The sequence below is a fragment of the Mustela nigripes genome, chromosome 9 (assembly GCF_022355385.1).
Source record: "Mustela nigripes isolate SB6536 chromosome 9, MUSNIG.SB6536, whole genome shotgun sequence".
In the NCBI taxonomy this organism is placed as follows: domain Eukaryota; kingdom Metazoa; phylum Chordata; class Mammalia; order Carnivora; family Mustelidae; genus Mustela; species Mustela nigripes.
The window spans coordinates 26846746-26874670 of NC_081565.1; the positions used below are offsets into that span (position 1 = coordinate 26846746).

The window sequence follows — 27925 nt, forward strand, 5'->3', positions numbered from 1 at the left end:
GCATTGATACGCAACCATCTGGTTTGTGCAGACTTTTACAAACTCCTTTCTCCTTTCTCCTACTTTTTCTTTACTGTGTTCCTTTCCCTTGTGCAGTTTATTCTTTTGCATGTTAATTTTTTTCTCTTCCATTGTTTGTTTTCTTGGTTCTCCCCAATGCTAATTAATCAATTAATTTTAAAATTAATTAATTTAAAATTAATTTAAAAGATTAATTAATTTTAAAATTAATTAATTTAAAATTAATTTAAAAGATTGATTAATTTTTTCTCTTCCATTGTTTGTTTTCTTGGTTCTCCCCAACGCTTGACCCCCAGTCTTGGAACCCTCAGCTTCTCCCTTTATCCTTCATTATTACCTTTAGGGCCACCTTTGCTTGGCTCAACATTAATCCCGATCGCTCACTAAAACTCTTTTGGGGTGTTTGGAGTCTAACTCAGGAATTTTAGTAATGAACTCTAGATTTTTAGAACGGTCATCTTCTCGCATTCTCTGGGGAAGGAGATGGAATTATTAGTGACATTTTCAGGGAGAGTCTCTCTCCACCCTCTCCTCTCTCCTTCCTCAAAGAATCAGAACAAAATCCCTGTTCACGAAATAGCTTGCCTTTTTTTTTTTTTTTTTTTTTTTTTTAGCTTGGCTTTTTTACTTTAAAGCTCAGCAGAACATTTTACATGATGTTTTGATGTGGCTGTATAAAACTGATCCCTACTGATAAAGAAACACTTTGAAAAAAGTTCTAATTTTCAAACAGTGGGTATAAGCTGACCACCTCGACCCTACCCCATTTCTCAGCCTCTCCTCATTGGGCTGGCCTGCAGGTGGCTGATAATAACAAAATTGAATGTTTACCAATTTATGCAAGTGCTTAAGGAAATTTGATTCTTTCTATAATGTTGAAACAGAAAAGGAATCTGGAAACATCAAAACCAGAACCCCTAAAGGGAAAGATAGAGAGTTAAGGCAGTGAAAAAAAAAAAAAAGAGAGAGAGAGAAGGCAGTCTGGGAAAAATATTTGTGACACATGTAATAGTTGAATTAAAATGCTTGGTTTAGCAAGAGTCTAACAAATAAATAAGAAAAACACAAACATTTGGAATAAAACATTCAATGAACATACGAAAGGGGTTCCATTTTATTAGTAATTTAAAAATGTACATTAAAACAGTAATAAGTTAGATTGGACATAGTTTGATAAAAGGGTGAAAAATGAGGCATACTCATACCAGTGCAGACCTACTGGGAAGGCTAAAATCAGTCCTGACAACACCAACTGCCTGTGAGGATGCAGAGCAGTTTGAATCTCATACGTGCCGTTCGTGTCATGAGAAGGCAACATGGAATAGCCCCTCTGGAAAACAGTGTGGCGGTTTTTCCTAAACTTAACCATACACTTACCAGATGACCCAGTGATCCGACTCCTGGATATTTATGCCAGAGACGAGATCGGGCATGTTCAGGGTGGTATAGCCATAGACATATTTATGCTAGAGAAATTAAAACTTGTATTCACACACACAAAAACTGTATGTGAATATTTATAGCAGCTCTGTTCATAACTGAAAACACTGGGAAAAACTGTCCTTCAATGGACCAATAAACTGTAGCACACCCATATAATGAACTACTACTTGGCAAAACAAAAACAAAAACAAAAACCAGAACCATTGATACGTGCTACAACTCGGACAAATCTCAAAGCATCGTATGCGGAGTGAAAGAAGCCAATTTCAAAAGGTTTCATATTGTGGGCCTCCAATTTTGTGATATTTTTTGAATAGACAAAATATTATAGGGACAGAGAATAGTTTAGTGGTTGCAAAGGGTTTAGATGCTGGGGAGGTATGCTTATAAAGAAACAGAACAGGGGAAATTTGGGGGAGATGAAACTGTTCTGATTATGGTAATGGTAACACAAATCTATATATGTGTTAAGATTCATAAAACTGTATACCAAGGGCGTCTGGGTGGCTCAGGGGGTTAAGCCGCTGCCTTCGGCTCAGGTCATGATCTCAGGGTCCTGGGATTGAGTCCCGCATCCGGCTCTCTGCTCAGCAGGGAGTCTGCTTCCTCCTCTCTCTCTCTGCCTGCCTCTCTGCCTGCTTGTGATCTCTCTCTGTCAAATAAATAAATAAAATCTTAAAAAAAAAACTGTATACCAAAAGGGAAAAAAGTACATTTTCCTCTATGATAATAATAAAAAGAACAATCCTAGGCATTTTCATCCCCATTCATGAGAATATACATTGGTGCCAAATTTATGGAGGATAATTTAGTCATATGTACCAAAATGCCAAGTATATCTATTCTATTACCAATCCCACTTTTGCAAAAATATTCTGAGGAACCTTTGGCATGTGTGCAAAGATAGTACAAGGATGTTCATGGCTGCATTTTTTTATGATTATAAAAAAGAAATGGAAACCATATGTCTGTGAGGATTTGATTTCAAGTTATGATACATATGTACAGTGGGAGATCATACATCCATTTAAAATGATGTAAATCTACACTTTTTACATGGGCAAATGTCCATAATTTGTTATGTGGTAACAATAATAGTTTACAAATAGTGTCTATGGCATGAACTAGTTTTGTCCAAATATGTGTTCATAGAAAAAAAATCTGGAAGAATGTACACCAGGGACATAGAAATCATCTCTGGGTCATGGGTTTATAGTGATCCTCACTTTCCATTTTGGACCTTTGTAGTCTTTTTATCTTTACATCTTTGTTATTGTGTGAACATTTGACTAGGAGCATGTATTAACTTATCTAGTTTAAACATTCATTTTAATTTTTACAAAAACTCATGCAGAGTTTGAAGGTTTGAGTTTTAGACCATGATAAAATTGTCCCAAGTCAAACAGATATGTTCAAATATTCAAGGACTCCGCAAAAGTTTAGTCTGTCTATATTGTATCCTACATATGCTGTACTGCATACACTATAATAAGGGCATCTAGCTGCATCTAGGACTGCTGAGACCAACAATGTTATTTCCACTGTTTAACTTTTCACCCTTCAATAAGTGTGAGTTACCAACATTCTCCCTCATTTCTTAGGAGCTGTAACTCTTGGACTAAAGGAACATAACCTCAGGATGCTTATATGGTTAAAACCCAAATAATGTACCTTGTTTAGTACAAGGTGTGATTCTATGCATATGTTGATTGGGAGGATAAAATGGAAAGGTTATCTATTCCTAAATTTAGAAACTATGTCCTGATAGATTGATGGTTGATTTAAATATAACTTCTTGTCAAGCATCTGTTTTTAGAATCAGATTACTATGACTCTACAGTTTTCCTTGAAGTCTCACAGTCTCACATTTCTGTTTGCCTTTGCATGGTTTTAAGAAAATGAAGAGTGTGAGGCTGCAAATTTAGTTCTCGTTGTGTCATATTTTATATGACACACTGGCCATTTCACAGAAATAGAAGGTGACAGACAACTCCCCGAAGAAATAATTGTCATTATCTCCTTGAATCTTAGCTCATTCAGAACTCTTCCCCGGCGCGCTCATTTGGGAATGTCTCCCCAGCTGCTCACATGTTTTTCTCATTTGTTTCTTCTCCAGCTTTGCCTTGCTGACCACCCCCAGTGGAGTGCTGACTCCTTTTCATCTTGCTTTTTTGTTTATCTCCAGGGTTTAATTCAATAAACAAAGTGGCTCAGACCAAACTTTGGGCTCTTCTGGGTGTGGACATGTTCTTTGGTGGCATTTTTCATTACCAAAAGAGAGTGTTGTTTCTGACCTCTCTGACTCTTCTCTGCTGACTTTTCTAGGCCTTTGATAGTAGTGAAGGGTGAGATTTTGAGGAAGTGGGGTTGCTTTCGTTAGAGGTTGCAAAGCCTTTTGTTGTTTTGTGTCTCAAGTTGTGTTTGGTCATAGTTGTAAGAGTGTGCCTTAAAAAAAATCAAACTGGTGAAAGCAGAAAGTCTAGGGAACCATCTGGAAGGAAAGATGTGATCCCTGTTATTGATGCAGACATGAGAGCTATGTGGTAAAAGGACTTTCGGCTAGGTTTAATTTCACCAAGATTTAGGTAATTCACTGCCTACCCCACTCACGAGCTCAGCCACCTCTCCTGACCCCCTCCTGGGGTATACAAGGTACTTAGTCTTTCCTGTACCACCACACCTCCCCCGGGAACTTTTAGGCCAACAGGCTGCAAACTCAAAAGCTTAAAGGGGCTGGGCCAGTGGTGCAGCGTAATAAGTCTGGCTGTTTGAGAAGACAGGGATTAGTGGGGACTGGAGCAAAGTGAAAACAGCATGTTCCTTCCAGCAAGAATTTTTTTCTCAGCATCAGCCAATTGTTGCTGTGCGGGCATGGGCTACATATGGTCAGATCTTCCACCTTTTGAAAAGAAGCCAAGAAATGAAGATTTTTGTGTCACATTTTCTGTCTTGTGAACTACTTCAAATAAAGCACAAACACATTTTGGCACCAGCTGTGTGTCAGAGGGCTGTCTGTAGCCATGGGCCAACAGTGTGCACCTTCTGATGAAAACTAGCATGCATGAACTTTGGGAGTCCAAAAGCAGGTGCCGCTGAAGGCTGTTTGGAGATCAGGACCACCATGGACGTTATTACAGCAGTGGGCAGGGTACATGGGACTTTAGTAGTACCTCCGTAGTATGTTAGCAACAAAACAATTGGTTGCTAAAAATGACAGCCTGATTAGCCTCTCTGGATCGCTTTGGAAGCCCCGAGGGCTCTTAGGCAGTTCTCAGGAAGGAAATCTCAAGAAGGAGACTTTGGACATCCTGCTAATAGGCAAGTGGGGTTTGAGTAATTAAAGATTAAAAGGAGATCTGACCATATTGGAACCCCAGCCTGGTGAGGTGGTTTATACTAGTGAATCCAACTGAAAGTATCAATTTAAGAAACCCACAAATTAGGGCGCCTGGGTGGCTCAGTGGGTTAAGCCGCTGCCTTCAGCTCAGGTCATGATCTCAGGGTCCTGGGGTTGAGTCCCACATCGGGCTCTCTGCTCAGCAGGGAGCCTGCCTCTCTACCTACTTGTGATCTCTGTCAAATAAATAAATAAAATCTTTAAAAAAAAAAAAAAAAAGAAACTCACAAATTAGAATTTTGAAAAGGGGGTCCTATTTATGAAGTCATTATTAAGCACTGAGGAATGATTATACTGTTTTGGGGATGATAATAACAATAGTAACAATAAAAATGGTAATAATAATCTAACAGCTGTCATTTATCGAACTTCCATATGCCAGGCCCAGGGCAAGTACTTTTATATGCACGAACTCATCTAACACCTGCAGCAGTACAGGGCACGTTCTACTATTACTTCCATTTACTAGCTGAGGAAACCGAGGCACAGAGAGGTGAAGTAACTTGCCTGAGGACACACAATAAGGAATATTCACTTAGCAGTGGATCCCTTGGATTAATTTAAAATCTTCTCACTTTAAAACAAAACAAAACAAAACAAAACAGTTTATAAATCTACTCACCAAGAGGTTCTAGCTGTCCTAATCATTTTCATCTCTCCATATTCCTTTCTGTTCTTCATTACCGTGCATGTGTTATTCTGAAATATGTTAGGGTTTACTATTTCCATGTGGTAATTTATGGTTTGCCTTTCTGTGGTTGTAAACTATATCCTCCCACCACTTATCTACAAACTCTCCTCTTAGTGCCATTTTTCTTAGCTAAAAAATAGCGTATGTTCATCCTAAGAAATTTCATAAAAAATAAGACATATGTGAAAGAAATCGCTCCTAGAACCATCATCCGCAGAAGAGAACTGTTCACTTTATGTGGGACTCTCTCCATTCTTCTCTGTGTACATACACTCAACTAAAAAGCCTTGAATATACTACTAATTATTTTTACCAGATATAAATAATATATACATATAACTGTAGCTTTGTGTTTTTTTTTTTTCAGTTAATGTCCGTCGTGAGCCATTTCCCACATGACTGTTTTTGAAAACATTATTTTTATTTTTAAGACTACATAGAATTGTATCATGTGAGTTTACCGGAGTTGATTGTAGAATTTTCATGCCGTTTGATGATTAAATATTTTTAAAATGTTCACTCTTGCAAATAACATAGGGACAAACAGTTTGAACATAAGTCTTTGACCATATTTGTTGATATTTCCTTAGAATAAATTCCTTCCAGTAAAATTGGTGGGTCAAACCCTCTGAATACATGTTGCTAAGTTGCCTGTCAGAATGTTGGGCCAATTCAGAGGTCACTAGCACCCTCGGTTTTTAGGATATTTATGTTTACACCATTTCCCACTTCCCTTAATCTCTGATTTTAATTCGTTAAATGTCTTAGACTAGACCCTTAATTTAGCTTTCTTTTCTCACTCTAGTGTGTGTCCAGGACAGCCTGTGCCCAGCAGGAAGTAGACAGATGTGGGAGTTTCCTGCTGAGCTCTGTTGGCTAATGGAGTCAATCAAAAAGAAACCAGTTTTAGGGTCAGCTCTGTTGGAAGCCCCAAGCCTTTGGGAATGAAGCCCATTTCCCACTCCATTACAACTTGTGAGTGATTCTGCACGTGTAGGTTTCTGGACCAAGTAACCAGCTAAGAAATTGCTTGGATTTCACTGGACAACATCCCTTACTACAAGTGTGGCAACAAGGAAGGGACATCAAGCCCTGCTCCCATGGCATGGTCACAACATGATACCTTTGTCTTTGAGGAGGCAAAAATATTCATGCCATCTAGATAATTTCAGAAGCCCTGGAGGGTACCAGTGCAAGCAAGGATAGGTCAAACCAATACAAGGCCATCGAGGGGTCGACAAAGGGAAAAACCATTCCTCAAGGAATTGTCCTCAAAATGCTGAAGGGGAAAAAGAGAGGCTTGCGTCTCTAGAGGCTTAAGAGAAAAGGGGAATCTGGAATTTTCTAGGATTTCTTTGTTTTTAATGACTTACTCTCTTACTGTTATATCAGAGAGAAGAAAAGTTCCTGGCTAAGAAATGAAACCAGTCCTCCCTCCCAGAAATCACAGCCAGGAATATGAATTCTAAACAGGTGTCAAAAAAGCACACTGAGAGGGAAACAAAACAAAACAACACACTGAATAAGGAGAGAAGAATGCACATACATCACTTCTGTTATGATAAATGCTTGATTTCTTTTAATCCCCAGAGTCCAATTATTTTCTTTCCAAGCTTAAAGGCACTGTCTATCCTTTGAATCTGTTGTTACACTTACAAATGGCTCTGAGCTGACAGTATTATTTGCCCACTAATTTGGGTACTTAAAAAATATCTGTCTCTAATAATTCTCTCTCCTTCTCTTTCATACACCCTGTGTCCCACACCTTTCCATCTACTAAAGGAAGTGGTTTCTGTACCCTTTCTCTCCTCCGTCCCTTTGGCCTCCTGCTTCTAGAAGCCTAGGACAACGGAGTTAGTTGTGTAACCCCACCCGCATTCCCCAGTATGTACTCTGCCCCAGGAGGATTAGGGGCACAGATGAGTAGGGTTTCCCAACATGGGGAAGCTACTGGAGCAGAGACTGGGAAAGTTTGTGGAATGGGGCTTGGGGTGAGGTGAGATAGGGTTGGGGGCTGGGGGATGGAGGAGGCAGCCAGGCCTACAATTAGGCATTAAAGACTTTTAGATGTCAACGTTTGCAGAGGCCTTTGTAGGCTTTCTTAAGGAATTGAGGGCATTTTTTCTTTGTAAGCAGTGGAGAACTAGGAAATTTTGGGTGGGGGTGGGGAGGAGATACGATTAGACAGTTTTTGTTTTTCTGCTGGTTTTCTTAGCTTTCTCCCTCCCCAAGCAAAAATAACTCCATTGTAGCAGGGAAGATAAATAGGAAGGGGAAGAAACTAAAGGCAGGAATAGCAGTTTAGAGGTTACTACAACACAGAAGCCCCAGGCCTTTGGCTTGGCCTTTGGCAGGGCAATGGAGAAAGGATAGATTTAAGAGATACTTAGGGAGTCCAGGTGACCTGACTTTGGTGGTTTTTAGAATGATAAGAGAAAGATGGAGACAGAGAGAGAAAGATAGAAAGTTAAGCAAGTATGACTATGATTTCCCATAGTCACTGAGTGGATGATGAGGTTATTAAATGACATTAAAAATAAAATGCAAAAAGAAAAAATGCAGATGGAGAAGGGCAAGTTAAAGAGAAGATAAGAAAATTGCTTTGGGGGTTTACTTGAAATTGTCCTGTTCAGTGTTGTGCTAATAAGTGTTAACAACCTCCTTTCCAAAAACAGAAAGGGAAAGGAAAGGAAAGGAAAAGAAAAAGAAAGCCTTGGTTATATCCAATTTCCAATGATGTAAATATTCTCACTGTTGGCTGAGTTTTAAGCTAGCTCCATGGAAGTCACTCATCGCAGAGTTGAGAGGAATATACACAGACCGCTCTTCTGAGCAGGACTGAGCTGACTCTAGCGCGGCTGGTCCTGTGGGATGCTCTGCTATGCGATATGAAGCACAGTCTGGGCGCTGAGCAAAGAGAAGGGAGCTAGAGATACACGGTTTACGAGAAGCCACAGGAGTGGCGCATATAGAACTAAAACGAGAAAACCAGTAACGGGAGACATCTCTGTAAGGAAAGAGGAGTCAGAAAAAGAGCAGCTAAAGAGACAGGAGAGTCGAAAGAAAACCAGATTCATGAAATACAAGAGAAGAACTAGTTTCAGGAAGGAAGGTGTGGTTAAAAGTGTCAAGTACCAGACAGAGATCAGGTAGCCTAAGGACTTAAAAGAGGTCATCGGCATTACCAGTGAAGCTGTCTTTCTGTGTTTGAGATATTTTTCTATTTTTCTACATTGAAACTATTTTGTAATCTTAAAAAAGACAACACATATGCCTCTCTTTTTCTTTTTAAGGAGATCATTAATGAATTTGGACAGAACACACTCAGTGATGGCAGCAGGAGTTGGCCTGAAGTGGGCTGGAGAGTTTCGATAAAAGGGAAGGAGCAGAGATGAAATTTGGCTATTAAGAGAAGGAATTTGGCTATTAAGAGAAGGAGCGCTTAAAGAGTGGTATATTGGAAGGATGGCTTTTTTTTTTTTTTTTAAGATTTTCTTTCTTTCTTTCTTTCTTTTTTTTTAAAGATTTTATTTCTTTACTTGACAGAGAGGCAGGCAGAGAGAGTAGGGGGAAGCAGGCTCCCTGCCAAGCAGAGAGCCCAATGCGGGGCTCTATCTCAGGATCCCAGGATTCCAGGACCCCAGGACCCTGGGATCATGACCTGAGCAAAAGGCAGAGGCTTTAACCCACTGAGCCACCCAGGCTCCCCTGGCAGGATGGCTTTTAAAAAGAATTACAAGTCATTGATCAACTAGTAATTCAGAGGAATATATCTGTCTATAATTCAGGCTAACTTGCTGATCCCAATGACAAGCAGAACAAACATCTTACTCAAGTCCAGAAGCAATAATGATTTTGAATGTTGCTTACATGTCAGTAGGAATCACATTAATACAGAAGGCAACTGATTGCATTGGCCCAATTAAATTGAATTTGTATGTATTCAGGGCCTGTGTGTTTCCTGGTTTACTCTATAGATAATAGTATTCCTTATATATTTTTAATTTGAATGATTAATTTGAATATTGATTGCTTGATGATTTGTGTCCAGCCATGTGTTGGAATTAAACTGACTCAAATATGAATGCTAAGTCCTTTTATTCCTTCTTATATGAGGAAAAGAATTACCTTTTTTTTTTTTACCCTTAATTTTGAGGCACCTCACATTCTCCAAGAGTTCTAAAAAAATCCAGCTATTAGGTCTTAATTGTAACACATTAAGCTTGAAAAGCTATTTTATTTTTTAGAATACTTTCTTTTTTGTTCTTCATTGACTTCCTGGAATACTGTATTTTTTCAGTTTCCAAAGGAAACCAGAGTGTGCCTACCAACCAAAAACACATTTGTAGTGAAAAATCAGTTATGTTTTAAACAATGTGTATCTGTACATTTATGCAGACCACTTAATAGATATTATCTAACAAAGAAACATCCAAACAAAGCCTTTTAGGCAATCCCTAATTTAAAAATCTCAATGGAGTGATAAAACGGAGCTTTTCTGAAGTTCCATGACCTCTAGCAGGGTCCCCAAGGCCACAGCTGCCTGAAGGGCAGCAAGTCTGTAATTAGAAGAGACGCCAGGGTGATCTCAGAATAGAACTTCCAGCGACCTGGGCTACATTTACAGAATCAGCTTCTCTAGAGCAACAGCAACAAAGAATGGGCCTTCCTACTTAATGTTTGGAAAAGGTCACCTGATATGGGGACTTGGGATTTTTTGTGTTGGTGTTAGCAGGAATCAAAAGAGTGGAGAAAAGCTCACTACGGCATACTCAGGAACAGATCAACGCATGCTACTCAAGGGAGTGCACTCGCACTGACACTTTCTCAAGAGACACATCCCCTTACACTCCAACTTTTGGAATTCAGTATTTTTGTCACATGAACCCTTCACACTTGCAAATATGGGCTTGGTATCCTCAGACGTAAGTCCTTGGGTCACCTCACTAAGTCACTTAGCCTCTTCAGGGGCTTGGGCTCCATTATTGGTTGAAATCAACAAGACTAATAAACATGTTTCAACCATTACATGTGTGTTCATGTGTTCGTTGCAGAGGTGATCAGATTCTTGACACCAAAGATTGCTAGCACTTAGTTAAAAATGGTCATGGGCCACCTGGGTGGTTCAGTCAGTTAAGTGTCTGACTCTTGATTGTGGCTCTTGTCATGATTTCCAGGTTGTGAGATCAAGCCCAGGTCAGGCTTGGCATTGGATGTAAAGCCTGCATGAGATTCTCTCTCTCTCCCTTTGCCCCTCCCCAACCCCTACCTCCCTCTCAAAAAAAAAAAGTCATATTTGGTGTTGGAGCCATAGACTTTTTCTTTTCTTTTCTTTTCTTTTTTTAATTTTATTTATTTATTTGACAGTGAGAGAGAGCACAAGCAGGCGGAGCAGCAGGCAGAGGGAGAGGGAGAAGCAGGCACCCCGCCAAGCAAGGAGCCCGACTTGGGGTTTGATCCTAGGACCCTGGGATCATGACCTGAGCCGAAGGCAGTTGCCTAACCAACTGAGCCACCCAGGCACCCCGGAGCCATAGACTTTTAATTTTAATTTTAATTTCAAATCATCGGCTTTCCTCTCTCTGAGGCTTTTATTCTTCTTGGGCTCATCTCTTTTCTCCAGAATCCTATCTTTGTCTTGTACAGAATTTACAGTCACTCATTCTCCAGTGGCACATTCTGAGGGATTACTTTAATAGGTGTTTTCTTGAGAAACATTGGCTTCAAAATTCCAAAAACAATGATTTTGGTGGTGGGATTTAAAAAAAAAAAGACTTTATGTATTTATTTATTTGTCAGAGAAAGAGCACGCGAGCACAAGCAGGCAGAGTGGCAGGCAGAGGCAGAGAGAGAGGCGGATCCCGACGTGGGACTTGATCCCAGGACCTTGGGATGATGACCTGAGCCAAAGGGAGTGGCTTAACTGACTGAACCACCCAGGGATCCCTTGGTGGTGGGATTTTAAGCACCGTGACAGGTGGGTGGAGGGTGGGTGATAAGGCAGGGGATGGAGAGTCTGGGACACTTATTCAATTTTCTGATCATACTTGGAATTACGGTATCGGCTCCTGTAGGAGCTTTCCTTTGTATCTAGAGGGTCAGAGAGTTTACTTTGAACTCTTAACAAGACCTGGAGTTTAATGGTTTGGCATGGGAAAAACTTTGTAGGCCATGGCTGGTATCTGAAAATGACAGTAAAAATCAGCTAATAACACCCTCTTTGTTTACAGTGTCATTCTTCCAAGGGGGTCAAATGAACAAAATTCACTTTCAGAAAATCCCTGTGAAGCAGGGAGAGCATACATAGTCTCTTTCTTTTACAGATGAAGAAATGGAGACAGAAATTTGTACATCATGGGGTTTGGCCACATTTGACTCAGAACCCAGTCTGTTGGCCATGGCTATCCTTTGAGCCAAGGCAAGATGCTCGTCCCAGGCTTCAGAAGGCTTGACTCTGGCCCTCCTCAAATTTCAATCCTTCTTAAGGGTGAGCCATACACGTAGCCAAGGGGCCATGCCACCAGCGTTATGACTACCCAGAACTCCTTGCCCTAAGGCCTCTAAGTGCACTTCTGGAGTTTGCATGGGCCTCCTCACCACATCTGTCCTGAGTATCAGAACCACTGATGTGTGCACCTGCCCAGGTTGTGGCCTTGACAGTGGTGTAGTGTGGAGGGACCTTGTGCAGCTGGGGTCCACATGCACACAGTTGAAATTCTCCTGACATATGACAGAGCTGGAGGTGGGAAGAGCAGGGCTTTGGGGGCCCACCACCTCACTCTCCCACTTTCTTGCCAGAAGTCAGGTCAGACTGTGAAGAGTCCTAATGTGAACCTGCCCTTCCAGATTGCTTCAAATACATCTTTGTCAAGGTAGGAGACCTTTATCTTACAAGTTTGTTGGCTTGATTTATGACTTAGATATTTAGACAAAGTATGTGGGCCTCTGTTGGTACTTCTGCCTCTGTCCCTCAAAAGTTATGGGCAGTCTGCTGCTGACTGTCGTGGCTCAGCCAGAGGAGGAAGCTGGAGAACTGGAATGGCTATATAATTTCACAACGGTGATTTTCTAGCCGCACTTTGCAAATCTATAGAAGCCAAAACACAGGCTCTGTGTATTTATCACTGGGGCTCTGACCGATATAATGAAAGTATAAAGGGGACTGGTTCACTGTGTCATTTTTTTGTGGCCTCCTACCTCCCCCCAGTTTGCAAAGAGAAGGAGGAAGAGGCTTTTCATTGTCCCTTCCACAGACCTAGGAGGCCCAGGCTGGGAATCCCAAAGGCAATAAATAAATCTCCTATTGAATACCAAAGTCAGGGTTTGGGGTGGAAAACAAAAACTGCTAATTATCCGGAGGCTCTCCGTCCTCCCCCCACACCCTGGGCATTTGAAATGGAAGGCCAAAGGGTTGGTGTCCTGAGGGGTTTTGGCCCTCAATCCCTCCGACTGGGTAAAGTAACAAAGGAAAAAAAAAACATGCTGAAAGCAGGAGTTTAGAGGAAGCGATTTCCACTCTTGCTATTGGCCGAAGGAAACGTGGAGGAGACAGTCTCTGACTCAGCCCCAAGCCCCAGGTTTCCCGCTCTTCCCAGGCGGGCAGACTCGTGCAGGGCAGGGGGCACCCACCCTGGACCCGCTAGGCCAGCAGCGCCCCCCACTTCCCGCCCCCCGCCCCCAGCCCTGCCGGGAGCAGCGGGACGTCGCCCGTTTAAGGGGCGGGGCGCGGCTCCACGTGCTTTCTGCTGAGTGACTGAACTACATAAACAGAGGCCGGGAAAGGGGGCGGGGAAGGAGGGAGAGAACAGACTTTGACCGATAGTAACCCTGGTGCTCAGCGCAGCCGAATCTATAAAAGGAACTAGTCGCGGCAAAACCCCGGTAATTCTGAGGGAGAGTGAGTGGGGCAGGGACCCGGCGAGCCCAGCCGACACCTCTCTCCTCGGGCAGGTGGGCAGGGCAGGGGGCGCCGCAGGGCAGGGGGCGCCGCAGGACCGGCGCAGCCAGAGCCAATTTCTCGGGGCCGCTTTGCTCTTTTCCCCCTTTTAAAATTTTATTATTTTATTTTATTTTATTTTTCTTTTCCCCTTCTCCGGAAGGGTTTTTCAAGGGGTTGGGGACAAAGACGCACGCACAAAAGTGGAAAACAGGTAAGAGGTTCTCCAGTGACTTGGGCGTTATTGTTTTGTTTCGGGGCCGAGGAGGCTCTGGGAAGCGCTGGGTTTCGGGGACTAGTCCGAACCCCCACCTCTTGCAGCGCAAGTGGGGCGGGGGCGGTGTAAATGGAGAGGACGTCCTAGAACGAGCTCCAGCGACCCAGAGACGCTAGCGCTGCTGCGTTCGGGGCTCACCCGGGGGTGGGGCCGGGGAAGCATCTCTGGGCGTGGAGACCCGGGAGCCGTACCGCGGGCGCAGTGCGATTGGGGCGGGGGTGGATTCTGGTCTTACTGGGGGCGCTGATGCACGGGCTGGGGGTGGGGGAGCGGAAAGTGGCAGTCCCAGCTCGGAGCGCTTCCCTTTGTTCGGAAGAGCCTGAGCCGGCTGGAAACCCCTGTGGCTGCGGGTCGGCCGGCGCCCACCGGGACAAATGCCAGTACTGACTCCCCAGTGCGTTAAGGAGCTGGTCTGAGTCGGGGTCTGACCTGGGGATCCGCCCCGTCCGCCCCCGGATTGGAGTGGCGCGTTCTTGTTCCCCAAGAACTCGACTGGGTGGTGTCCCACACGGGGTCTGTAGCGCTGTTGATCATTTGAGGCCTCGGGGGCTTTGTCTGACTTGGGGTCCTGCGTCTGGTCCCCGTGCGCTCACCCAGCTGGTGTCCCTCGCGCAGCGAGGGGACGCGTTTTGTTCCTTTTAAAAACAAAAGACTTAGAAGAAGAGCCTGCGGAGACCTGGAGCTGAGATGCCGGTTCCCCGACACCCCCCCCCCCCCCATCCTTCCTGCCCTTTGCCGTTTAGTCTCCTGGGGCGGCCTCAGGCCGGGCACGGATGGGGAAGCTGGGGCAAGCCGGTGCCGCGGAATGACCGGGAGTAACCCCGGCGGGCGGCGCAGAACTCGAAGCTCCGCCGCCGGGCTGGGCTGGGTGGGGAGGTGGGGGAAGGCTGGGCTCTGGCTGCCGGTGGCCCCGGGGGACTGGCCCGCAGCGCCTCCTGTCCGAACGGCCTGGGAATCGACCCTGTGGTTGGAGGGGGGGACCGGGCTTCACAAGGGGCTGTCGCTTTTGGGTTCCGACTAAGATCCGGTGAAGACGGATGGTTGGAGATTGGGAGGAAGCCTGGGGGATCAGGCGAAAAGGTCTTTTTTTTTTTTTTTTTTTTTTTTTTAAATCAGAACGTTTCCCGATTCCCAGACCCTTGTTACATGAGAAGGTTCTTGGCGTGGGCCAGTGCCATGAATGTGTGTAGGTGTCTGTTTTTCAGCACTTAATCTTATAGAAGGAAATAAACAAGGTGTGCGTGCGCGTGTATGTGTGTGTGTATGTGTGTGTGTGAGAGAGAGAGAGATGGAGAGAGAGAGAGAAGCGTCAGGCTCTGGGAAGTAATCGGCCCTTATCTTTTGCAGTGTTGATATCTTCAGCTTTTTAAAGCCCCAAACTATTATTCAGTGACACCTCACAAAGTGAGTGATATATGCATTAACGTAAAGGAGGACAAATTTGATATTATAAAGCATTTCCTTGGTGATGAAAATCAGCAAGTTACTTTTTAAGGCCCCATCTGCACCCCCCCCCCACCCCCCATACCTCACAGAATTTTCCAAGTTCAAAGGCAGTCTTACTGGTTCTTTTAACAATAGTTTGGGACCCAAACCTAAGTTTTGGTCTTCTTTTCAGACAGAACTTAAATCCTAACTAACAAAGTTCTTCATTTCTCATCTCCCTTTTGATTTCAGCCCATTTTCCCTCATCCCTACCACAAAAATAATGGAGGCTTTCTGTTGTTTGAATCATTCCCTTGAGACACTTCTCCCATATCAAAGAAAGTGTGAAAGCATGAAGAATGTTTTGGAGTAGAACCTCTTCAGATAGAATAATAATTTTCAAGTACAAAGTTTCCATTGTCAGCCTGTTCCCCAACTGCTCCTATAAAGCAAATAATTCATGATAGAGTTAAAAAAATATTGGATATGCGGGGCGCCTGGGTGGCTCAGTGGGTTAAAGCCTCTGCCTTCTGCTCAGGTCATGATCCCAGCGTCCTAGGATCAAGCCCCGCATGGTGCACTCTGCTCAGCGGGGAGCGTGCTTCCTCCTCTCTCTCTGCCTGCCTCTCTGACTACTTGTGATCTGTCAAATAAATAAATAAAATCTTAAAAAAAATATTGGATATGCAGGTATCTGCTTGGAAAAAACAAAAACAAACAGCGGTAGAATCAGAGTGACCAGGCTTAATGATAACCACAATCCACTTAAGGGACAAGAATTGCTATTCTAGTCAGAGTAATTCCCTTGCAAGGACAAGTCTCATGTTCCAGAATGACATACCTGATTTTGAAGGGGCCACCAGTGATACGTGTGTATCCTATCCTCATGAGCTTTTGAAATCCCAACTCTCCTAAATCTTTTAATTTACATCTAAATAGAGGCCTATAATGGACACATTTTTTACTTAGGGCATATTTATAGTTCATGTGAGACTATGGTCAGTTCAGGATTGAAAAAGGGTGGTTAGGGCTTGGTTGTTTTCAACCTCTGCTCTAGGAAGTCCAATGATTACATTATTAAAAATGAATGAAACTCAGCAACACAGCTTTTTATTATCTTCTGTAGTATTTACCTTATATGGAGAGAAGTTGGAATATTTTTCCATCAAAAATATTTGTTTAGGGATCTGACTTCCCGTCAACCAAGCGACTTATGCTAGGCTCATAGCGATTGAGAATTGTCAATAGTTTTGCTATTTCAGTTTTTAGCTTGTAATTAAGTGACATTACCTTAGACTCTTTAATTATGAACATTTTGGATATCTAGAAATTACCAGTAGACATGTGGTTTTGTATTTCTCAAATCCAAATACATTTTAATTTACTGTGTATTAAATAATGCAAGTAAAATGCTCTTTATGGCTGTTACTTCGACATCAGCTTTTAAATGATCTTTCTGAAAATTTGTTTTATTTAACTGTTCTGGGAGAGGGCCTACATAAAAAAACGGAGACCCTCTTCATATCTGCATGTGGAAATAATCATAAATGCCAACGTTATTGCAATGTTTATTTAATAGACACTATATAGCACTATGTACCAAGCACTAGTCCAAATGCTTTTCAAATTCTAACCAATTTAATCTCTACAGCAAACCCATTTATTATTCCTATTTTACAAATGAAGAGACTGAGAGGTTAGCGAACTTTTCCCTGCTCACACGTCTTGCGAGTTGGCAAAACTAAGATTTGAACCCAGCCAGTGAGTCCCAGAGTACTTTAATGCCCACACTAAACGTTGAGGTGGGAACAATTTCAGCTGCTGTAAGCAGAGGACTTTTGAGGATGCTTGTTATGTTTATGGTACATTCATCTGCTGGAGACCTTATCAGACTCTACAGCCTGTATCGTATTTCCCTTGTTTTTTGGGAGTGAGCCAACCAAATTCTCTTCAGCTTGGGACATAGGTTGCGCAGGGGATTGTGACACCATGGAAAGAACAGACAATAAAATGTACTCAACTCGAATACTTTTCTTGGTTTAAAATGAAAATTTTACTATTGCTTCAGTCAGATATTTGTAAGTAGGTCTATGCTATCAAAGTGTTTTCCTGTGTAATACATATAGAATGGAAGGGCAGAGTATTTGGCCATAAAAATCTAAGGAACAAAAGACAAAGGAAGAAGAACTATTAGTTTAGCTGTCAATTCTAACATGGGAGGTTGTTTTTTTTTTTTTTTTTAATTGTAGTACAATACAGTTCCTGCTTGTTTTATCCTTCATTATGTTGTGGACCTTTTGAAATAAGCTATTTCTCTGTTATTGCTATTACTGTCTAGGAATCAAATTTAGCCATTTCTTAAGGCATCTTTCTTTGAAAGTAATTACAGTTTCAAAGTCTGCTTTGTAAAAAATGAAATTGTGATAGCAAATTAGAAATCAATTCTTAGAAAGTATTTCTGCTTGGTTAGAAGCAGTTTCATTTATTGTTGATTTCCTGGGTGCTGAATGTTGATTTAGGCATTTTCGATGATGCTTCCGTTCATTGTCATGGGAACAACGTGAGGGTAGGTACTATTATTATCTTCATTTTACAGAGTGGGAGACTGAGGTATAGACAGGTTAAGGAGCCTGCTCATGGAGTTTGTTAGGTAGTGAAGCTGAGGTTGCATCAATTTCCATGAATTTACCAATATCCAGGTAAGGACTTTGTCAAAATACCCAGTTTTGACAAAAGAAATAGTAGCAAAAGGCAAAGAGTGATTCTCCTTTTCATCTGGTTATTTTAACCCCAAAATAGTTTCCTGGATAGGTGACCAGCATACATGCTATTAGAATGGTACATGTTGGAAGTATTTAAGGCCAGAGAATGAAAATCTCTTATGTAAAATTGCTTTCCGATAGAGTTTCAGTTACTCTGCATTCCGTTGAGATGATGAACTGTATGAAAGCAAAGGATTCATGCTGACAACAAATTGCAGGTGCATCACACATGGGTCCTGGAACAAAATAAACTTTGAAGTCCTGTCTGTTTCCATTTTGAAAACTTAACTTTAAGACCTGATTTGAATGCCATCCCTTTCGTAAGCTGGATTCCCTCCTCCCTGCCAACACAGAGTGAAAATTAGCCCCTTCTTTTTTACTCCCTTAAGATTGGATCACTGCAGTGTTCATGCCATGTATTTAATTGCATTCTTTTGTTATAGTTAACATTTGTTTGTATTCCTCTTGAGTGTAAGCTTCTCCTTGAGAACGTCTTTGATTCATTCTCCCCAGTCTTTAATTCAGCCCCCTTGATGTGAAAGGGGTTCAATAAAAGCTGACTTGAACCAGTCAGACAAAGACAACAGGAAACTAATGTTTCCTTGCTGTATTCTAAAAGACAAATTAGAATGATGGGATAATTGTAGAAAAGCATTAGAAATAGAGGGATGTGAGTTATAATAGTGAAGGTTAGGTTTATGATAGAGATTGAGAAATGTTAGCACATAGTCAATTTAGGCCAGCTTAGTTTTTGTAGAACAAACAATTCTGATTCCATTCAGTTTCATTTCTCTTTTTTGAGGCAGCTGTGATTTGCGAAAATGCTTTAATCTGTGACATCTCACTGTCAAATACTTTGATTTGCACATTAATTAATTTTTAAGACAAGAATGAGATAATTCACCAAGGAATATAGAATTTAAATACTTTGAAAATAACAAAATAACCTTTTATGCATAAGATCTGTTCTTCATTCTGTGTGTGTGTATGTGTGTGTATTTGTTTAAAACTCTGCAGCATTTTCTATGCCAAATCCAACTTCCAAGAAGCTTTTGGAAGCCAAAGCATTTTATCTGGCTAGTCTTGAAGTCCAGATGTTTTATCATAACTGGTATTTAGTGTGGGACATTTCCCAGAAAAAAATTTTTACATATATAACCAATCATTTATTGGGAGAGGATTTTTAACAATTTTGAGCATATAATGAAAACAGTGGATTCTCTTCAGAAAAAACATACATAGTTATGTACATTTCAAATTTTATGTGTAACTACATATAATTATATTCTACATATAATTTCAGAAATCCACTAAAGAGCCATGTGTCCTCAGGGAAGTCATTTTACTTTTTCCAGGATTTATGTTCTTGGTTTATAAAATGAAAGCGGAGGAAGCACATGACTTTTAAAGAGCCCTTCTAATGTTTACATCCTCCAGCTCTAGGTCTGAATTTAGGAAAAGGATGATTCTTTGATTGTGGCTGCTCAGAGATATATCCTGCAGGGCCTCCTCAACATTAGTGTAACAGATCATGTGGGTTTTGTGAGGTTGAGAGAAGACGCCCAGGAAATGCCTACGAGTATTCCTGATGAGTGTGAAGGTGACACAGAAAGGTGATGGGAGGGGCGCCTGGCTGGCTCAGTGGGTTAAGCCACTGCCTTCGGCTCAGGTCATGATCTCAGGGTCCTGGGATCGAGTCCCGCATGGGGCTCTCTGCTCAGCAGGGAGCCTGCTTCCTCCTCTCTCTCTCTCTGCCTGCCTCTCTGCCTACTTGTGATCTCTCTCTGTCAAATAAATAAATAAAATCTTTAAAAAAAAAAAAAAAGGTGATGGGAAGAGAGGAAAGTACAGGCAAACAGCTGTTAAAATTGCCTTTTTATCTGTGTTAATGGAGGAAGTTGTGAATCATAGATCCAAAAAGGCGTTCTCATCTGAAATGCAAAGGAAGGAGGAGTTGGTTCATCTCAATACATTTCAATAGAGCAAATATGATTTATTGAGATATCGTTCTTGTCTCCACTTCACCATTTGGAGGATCTCTCGGAGATAAAATATTCATTTGGACTCTCAGGCCTGGATATATCTCCATTATGGGTATAGGTTTTGCATCTCATACTCACGCCGTAGTCCTATTTAAGCAATTATGTGGAAAGGAGTGCCGGTGCCTATGAGAGGATGAGAATTGGACTAACCAGATAAGGATATTCCTAAACACCGCGGTAGACTCTCACTGGGGGTAGGTGGGCAAGACACAGAGCTTTCTGAAGCATTGTCCTGAATTTGTTGTTACAGAGATCAAAACAGATTGGGACCAGAAGGAAGAAGAAGGGAGAAAAAGGAACAAGAGGTTTTAGACTTGGAGGAAGGGGCACAAGAGGAGGAAAGATGCCGCAAAGAAGTTTCATATCCCTATTTACACTTGCTTTGCAAAATTCCTGTGGGATGCCAGGTTGGGAATAATTGCTTTTGCCAAGGGTCAAACCAAGCTTGTTTCCTTGAAGAAGCAAGTCCCCAAGGCGGTGGCAGTGTGAAATCGATTGCATCTGGTGTTTAGATGATCGAAGTTTGTCATAAAGGCAACACTGAGGGAAGCGATAGCTTTCCTTGGAAAGGCAGCGAGTATGTGAAGACCCAAACTAGAGTTTACATTGACCTGAGCATCCTTCTCTACTCCCAGATGCAGGACTTTGGGATGGAGGTGGCGGTGGCTGGGGTGAGGTGTGGTCCTTGGTAGTGGAAGAGGGAGGGAAGAGGAAGATGAATGATTAGAAAAATGTGTTAATATGCAGAAACTACCACGAAACTGGTTTTCGTTTCTTCAGCAGAGATTTTTTCAAACACTGTGTAAAGTGCTGGGGTTCTGAACAAATGTCAAAAGACTTTGAGGCTCTGCCACCATAACGATTTTTAGCTTGGCATTCAGGGCTCTTTGAAATAAGACTTTTCACAGCTTTGTCCTCCATTATAAGAGGCATCCCTGAACTTGACTCGGTTTTTCGCCAGTGATGAGTGTGGCTTAATAACAATTTGTTAACTGAATCTCCCTCTACAGGTTTTCCTCATACCTCTGACTTTGACTTGAGGAGCCCCTCCTGGCTAATTTTTGGCTTCTCATTGTTCTGGAGTCTCACATTCATCCTCTGCGGCTGCTTCTGTTTGCACTATGCCCTCTGCTCCTGTTCCTCACTGACTGACATTCCTCCCGCCAGCCGTGGGTAGATGCGAGCACGGCCGAGGACTAGGCCTTCCACCAGGTCACCTCCTGTCATTGTCACTGTATCTTTGGTAGGCGGCACATCACCCATTCAAGTTATTTCAGTTGACCCACGTTTTTGTAATCATTAATGGATTTTTAAAAGTCAACCTTACGTGTGTCCTCTAAATTGAGAACTGATCACAGTTGCCTCAAATAAAAGGTTAGTCACAAAATAGAGTGAAAACAACTTTTCTCAACAGTCTTGTCTATAAAATAAACTTGTTTTCAAACATGCTAACGGACTGTGACACTTCTTCTTACTTTGTTAAAAAGCGGAATTGGTCTGTGTTAAAGAGGTGCTGAAGAAAAGGCCAAACACAGACTTTCTCCTTAATGTAACAAAAATTTTTGTAAAGGCCAAAAAAATGCTGAAAAGATTAAATTTTTCTCATGGTGTGAGTCCGAGCTTAATACTGTGCCTGGCCATCTAAAATCCTCCAAGTGGAATTTGAGTAGCTCTTTTTTTTATTTAAAGATTTTATTTATTTATTAGAGAGAGATTGAGAGAGAGAGCGAGCATGAGTTGGGGGAAGAGCAAAGGGAGAAGCAGGCTTCCCACCGAGCCGGGGGACTCGATTCCGGGACCCCAGGTCCTGATCTGGGCTGGAGGCAGAAACTTAACCAACTGAGCAACCCAGGCTCTGGAATTTGAGTAGCTCTTAAATCCTTCTTATGTGGCCTCCTCTCACATTTGGGGGAATGTGGAGGGCGCCACCATTTTCAGATGGTGTACCTGATACAGAGAGTGGGTTAGTAACTTGTTCAGTTCACGTAGTTCGCTAATGGCAATGCCTGGGATTCAAACTTGAGTCTGATCCCCAAGCTCCAGGCAGTTTTTTTAGATTCAGAAGATCTTCTCCTCCAACCTCTTCATCATCAAGACTTGTTTTCTGTACTGTGGCTCAGAGCAGGAGAGGGACTCGCCTAGATTCACACCCCAGCGGTCATTAACTGGAAATTAAAAACTTGGCCCCGTATGTCTTTAATCCGGGGTTCTTACTGATGTACCAACATTTTGGGTGATATTTACAGTGTCCTTTCAGGAGAGAAAAAAGAAATTGTGTCTATAAAGGTCTGTCCTTTTCAGCTTACAATGGACACTGAATCCTTGAAAATTGGGCTCGCCTCATTGTCTGTTGATCCAGTTTGAATCTTAAGGGGGTTTTTCAACTTTTTTTTTTTTTTTTCGTTCTCTCTCTGCAGTAAAAACGCTCTTTGGTTATGAGTTTGAATCGGAAGGAAATCCCCACAGCAGTGCTGAAGTTTCAGCCTTTGCTGGGATCTGTTTCCTTTATGCAAAAGTACAAAACCCTGTGCTAATTTTGGCTGGTTAAGATGAATTGTGATTCAAGGCAGACTGCTGTGTGTGTGTGTGTGTTTAACTTTAATGATTGTGTTCATTGAACAAGGACCTTGAATTCAAGAGAAAGAAAGCCTTTGGTCAAGTTATGTTTATTCAGTTGTCAGTCCTTTTGCAGGATTTGCAAATTTAGTGGAATTAGTGCCATTTTCCAGTTTTTAATCCCAGTCACATTTCACATGATCACAGCTTGGCTTTCTCCTCCTCTGCTGAGCAAACGGAGGGTTGTCTGACAGTGGGTTCCATTAAGGGGAGTGCTGGTGCCCCCGTGGGATTCAGGGACCAAAAGGCACTCTGTTCTTTATGCTGAGCTCTGTTTGGGGATGCTGGTGCTCTCCTGAAGTAGATGCTTAGCATGGCTGCCTGATTGTGTAGGTATTTAAATGCCGCTATAAAACCACTGTTGAAAAAAGTAGGCTAGCAAGAGTTCTACCCAAGTTTCATGTTGTTTTCTCCTTGAGCACTTTTTAAAATATGACACATAAAATGTTTGACTTGTGAAAATCTCAGCGACCCTGCTTTCTAGAAGGAATACTCATCATCATATTAATATTGGAATAAGGCAACTCTGTTTCCTCTGAGAAGAACCTCCCAAACCTCAAATAATAGAGTTCATGTGGCTAGTACTTTAAAAAAAAAAAAAAAAAAAAAGGCTAAGATCCTTCAGTTTTTATTTTTCAGAATCACAAGTATGCGGATTTAAACTTGTGATCTTATTCCTCTTCTTAGCAAGAGCCAGCAACATGGTTTGTTTGGGTCACTCTAGAGAAGGACTTCAATGGTCAAGTTGGGAGGGCAGGGCTTACCTGCACTCCTGTGTGTCTGGCCAAGAACCAGGAGTAAATTCCCACTTGCCTAGTTACCTGGTCCCTGCTGGGCTGCAGAAGCAAGCGTCGTAGACACAGGACGCAAGCCTTCTCAGCCGTAAGAGCTGGCTGGTGAAAGGTGTTCTGGACAAGATTGCTGGGTTTAGGGGCGCCTGGGTGGCTCAGTGGGTTAAGCCGCTGCCTTCGGCTCAGGTCATGATCTCAAGGTCCTGGGATCGAGCCCCGCATCGGACTCTCTGCTCTGCAGGGAGCCTGCTTCCTCCTCTCTCTCTCTCTCTCTCTCTGCCTGTCTCTCTGCCTGCTTGTGATGTCTCTCTGTCAGATAAATAAATAAAATCTTTAAAAAAAAAAAAAAAAAAAGATTGCTGGGTTTGGTCACACACCGAGTGAGCTAGAACTGGACAAAAGCCTGGAGATTAGATAACTCGTTTTGGCAAAAGTAAAGGGAATAAAGTAAAGGGAATAAAGTATTGAGGTGCAAAAGTTTTACCCAGGTGTTGCTATGCTTCATTGAGCGAGATTTTGACTTGAGCCTATGGGTGTAGAGTTCAAGAGTCCTGAGCAGTGCTGGTAGTCTTGTGTTTAGGCTTGAGCCCCCAGAGGAGGAGTTCCTGAAGCTGGCATGCTTAATGGGGGTTCTAGAGCCTATGTCTGGAAAATTATAGATTCTTCTTTGCTCACATGAACGCAGTGAAAATAAATGTGCTTCCCAGCAAATTAGAGCAGCTTTGAGAACAACCAAATTAAAGGTGCTCCAGCTTGAACCCGAGTTTCTTGGAGCACAGCTGGAAATTTTGTCATGCTTTTGAACTAACTGGACCTTTCCTTTCAATGCAATTTCTGATTTGTTTCTGTAGGCAACCTGTTTTAATTCTTCTCTCCCATTCCTGAGGTCGGACTTCAGAAGCCCTCTTTCCTTAAATGTTTATGGAGCGTGGAGTCATCCGGGCCACTGGGGTTCGTATGGCAGAGAATAAGATGGTGAGACAGACTAGCTTGCTCCGTGCACGTGGCTTACAGTTTTAGCAGGGATCACCCGATAGGTCAGTGCCCTGGAGAAGACTGTAAGGAGAGCTGAGAAGATGGAGGAAATATAAGGTCCAGATAGCAAGTAGGTAGTTGGCATAGTGACTGCAGCAAGTGGGGTGGAGAGGGACATGGAGCCAGGCCCTGAGGACTTGGAGGAAGGCAGCAGCGTGCTTCCATGAAGAATAGGAGCCAATTGCCAAGAGTGTGGAGAGAATTGTATAAGTAAGCGGTGGGGGTCCCTGAGAGGGGGTATTGTGGTAAAGCAATGCCAGAAGTGGCACCAGGATTTCAGGGTCACCCCGTCACATTGAGCTCCAGTTCATTTTGTAAAGGCCTTTGAGGGAAATAGTACCTTCTGTGAACAAAGACGAGAGAAGAGAGATTCCTTTAATAAACGGCCCACTTTGTGCCCCACCCTTCATGAATGCTTCACCCTGTGAAGTCAGCAGCACTAATCATTATAATAGCTACCATTTACTGGACACTTACTTTGTTCCAGGAACTGACTTAATGTTTTGTATACATTATTAGTCCTATTTTATGAAGAGGATCCAGGGGTTCAGAGTCCCTAGAGTCCCAGCGCTCTGCTGAGCAGAGTCAGGATTCCAACCCAGTTTTCTCTGACTCCAAAACCTCCCTTCTTGCTGTTAGGCCAGGTAATTCAAGAAAATAAAAGAGTTAAGGATGGTTGGGGGGAGCTTCCTGTAAAGTAGCATAGGCCCAAAGGAAGGGGGGAAGCCGGTGAAGGGATTTGGGTTTTTCTGTCCCCAAGTCCTTTGAGCACTTTTATAAAATTAAACCCTTCAGGCTAGGAGAAGTTTAGACATCTGAAGACGTTGACCCTTCAGAGATGTAAGCCAAACAAAGTGGTTTTTGCTGATCCAGTCACGAAGCCTTTTATCCTAATATTCTCTTGGAATACCCTCCTGCAACAACGAGAGGGAAGGAACATGATAGTCTGCAAATAGAGGATTGATTGCTCTTGGAGACTTGCTTGCTTGTGTTTCTACAGCGCAGGGGGTTTGTGACTTCAATAGTTCCTTCTCTTGCACGTCCTTCTTATTTTGGCATTATGAGGGTGGTTAAAAAAAATGTTTTTCGGGTGCCTGGGTGTCTCAGTGGGTTAAAGCCTCTGCCTTTGGCTCAGGTTATTAGCTCGGGGTCCTGGGATCGAGCCCCACATTGGGCTCTCTGCTCGCCTGGGAGCCTGCTTCCTCCCTCTCTGTCTGCCTCTCTGCCTACTAGTGATCTCGGTCTGTCAAATAAATAAATAAAATCTTAAAAAAAATGTTTTTCTATGATCTATAATGTTGACAGGTTAATTTCTTTTCAACAGGAAAGGTTCTTTTTCCTGCGTCCTGGGTAACCACTGCCCCCCTCCCTGCCCCCCACCAGAGAGAAAGCAAATAGTTGTATTGTTTGTTGAAGTCTTCCTTTGAAGGTTGGCCCGTGTTTGTTTAATGGAAATCAGCAGGGGGAGAAGGGCTATCTCTAACATTTTGTTAGAATTTCTCCATAATTCTACAACAGTGAAACAAGGACTTGGGTACAGGATGGATTTGCTTTTGGAACCTGTGGCTCTTGACAGTTTTAGAAGTCTTGAGACTGTTTGAGCAAAGTAGCAACCGCCATGTTGAGAGTGATAACTAGGATCTTTGTCCAAATATCGGTGATGTGATAGAAATAGATTTAAACCTTGTGAGTCTCCTTTAAAATAGAATCGTGAACTACAGGAGGAATGATTCTTCTCCAGGGCTAGTTATGGATTTGATAGTATTTGTGGATCTCTTTCAGTTTTTATGTATTCATTTATGTATTCATTTCGTAGCCTTCATTTTGAAATTAGCTATTAGCAGATACTTTTGTCCAGGAAATTGAATATATATTCCTCTATAAACTAATTGGTAGTAATAATCAAGTATGATGCATTTGATATTTTTTAAAAAGGTCCCCGGAATCACAGATTGTTAGAATTGCTAGAATTCATTGAATCTGTATTTTAAAAATGGGTATTGTGATAGCAGCAGAGCCTCTTCTATAATAATCAAAATCTTCTTGAATGATAGAATGGCTTCCTTTTATCCTTGACTTTTTATCTTGGAGGATTTCTTACATCTTTTTTCTCCTCAAATTTGAGTATTAAAATGTTACGGTTTAAGTAGGAATACACCCTTAGGGGTGGTTGAGTACCACAAGTGATCTTTCTGTAGGCTCTAGTGACAATTAAGGCCAGTTTCACCAAGTTTATGGGTCTACAGGATGGTTAGGAAGTGCGAGGGGTGGAATTGAGGGGATTAGCCAAGATGGCTTTAAGTACAGGTGGAGAGCTCGGTGGCATCTGGAACCCAGAGGAGTTAAACTGAGGCAGTCAAATGAGCTTTAGACTGACTAAAGCCAGGGTCAGCTGGGGAGAAGTCACAGTCCAAATGTCTTCTTCCCATCGCAGCAGCCCCATCCTGTCTTCAGTCATGGGTGCAGTGAACCTGCAGCAGCCCGGTTTTCTGACTTGTCAGTAATCTCATTAGCCTTTTCCCTGAATGTGGTTACTGATCCAGAGCCATGTGCTCAGAGATGCAGTTAAAGAACAGACCTTTTCCAAAGCAAGCACGCTCTGCTGACTTTATGGGTTTCCTATCCTAATTTTGCAGGACTTTCCATATCTCTCTGGAGATGAGGAGGCATCTACATCGGGGGTTCTTTCTCTTGTATCAACATCTCATGAATAGACGATCAGTTAAGGTTTAGTGCCAACTCATTTTCAGTTCATATGTGATATGGTTCAATTCTGCCTGAAATCTACCTGCTGCTTTGTAGGTTACTGGCGGGCTGTTAGTTGATATAAGAGGTTTCATCGGGAGAGATGCTAAGATGCTAAGCTGTTGTCACAAATTTCAACTTCTGTCTCACTCCTAGTAACTATGTAGATATTTGTCAATGAAGCAGAACATACACTTTGTTTGTTTATTGAAAATTTAAAGAACTGACAGTTATAAGACCACTGTTTGGGAAAAATGAAAACCAGTTGCTGACTGCATGTTCTGGGTGTAGGAACTATTTGGGTAGAACTTGTAAGAAAAATGTGTTCGGGAGAATGAACAGAACCATAAGAGAAATATGATAATGGGAAAGAGCATAGAACAGTTGTTGGAAAAAAGTTACTTCTTGAGGAGTGTGGGGGTAGCTCTAACTCTAGGGGTTGAGTCTGGGCAAGTCACTTGCTTTTTTGGAGCCTTCAGCTTCTCTCTAAAGCTGGGACAGGGGTGTGGTAGGAATGGGTCTCCAAAACCACATGGAACTCTTTCTATCTGAGGAGACAACCGGCTGGAGGAGGGCTTTGTGAGGGCTTGTTCTCTTCTGCCTAGAGGGGCTAACTTCTCTGCCCCAGTGAGAAGTGGTGATGGTGTGGTCCCTGCTTGAGGACGGTCCTCCTCTGGCATGTGTCCTGGCTGAGGTGTTATCGTCATGGTTGTCCCCCGCCCGGCCTTAGATGGAAGCTCAGGT

The 27925-nt window shown here is 42.5% G+C and overlaps 1 protein-coding gene across 3 annotated transcripts in view; it reads left to right on the forward strand.

Annotated features, from left to right (window-relative positions):
* Window positions 1–27925, forward strand: part of ABCA1 (ATP binding cassette subfamily A member 1) — a 163466-nt gene that overhangs the window by 22089 nt on the left and 113452 nt on the right. Inside the window, exon 1 of one of the 3 annotated variants that reach the window (XM_059411156.1) lies at window positions 13351–13433. The exons of 1 other annotated variant lie outside the window; for it this stretch is intronic. The gene's annotated coding sequence lies outside the window, so the exon portion shown is untranslated. One more of the 3 variants, XM_059411154.1, reaches the window with a different exon arrangement.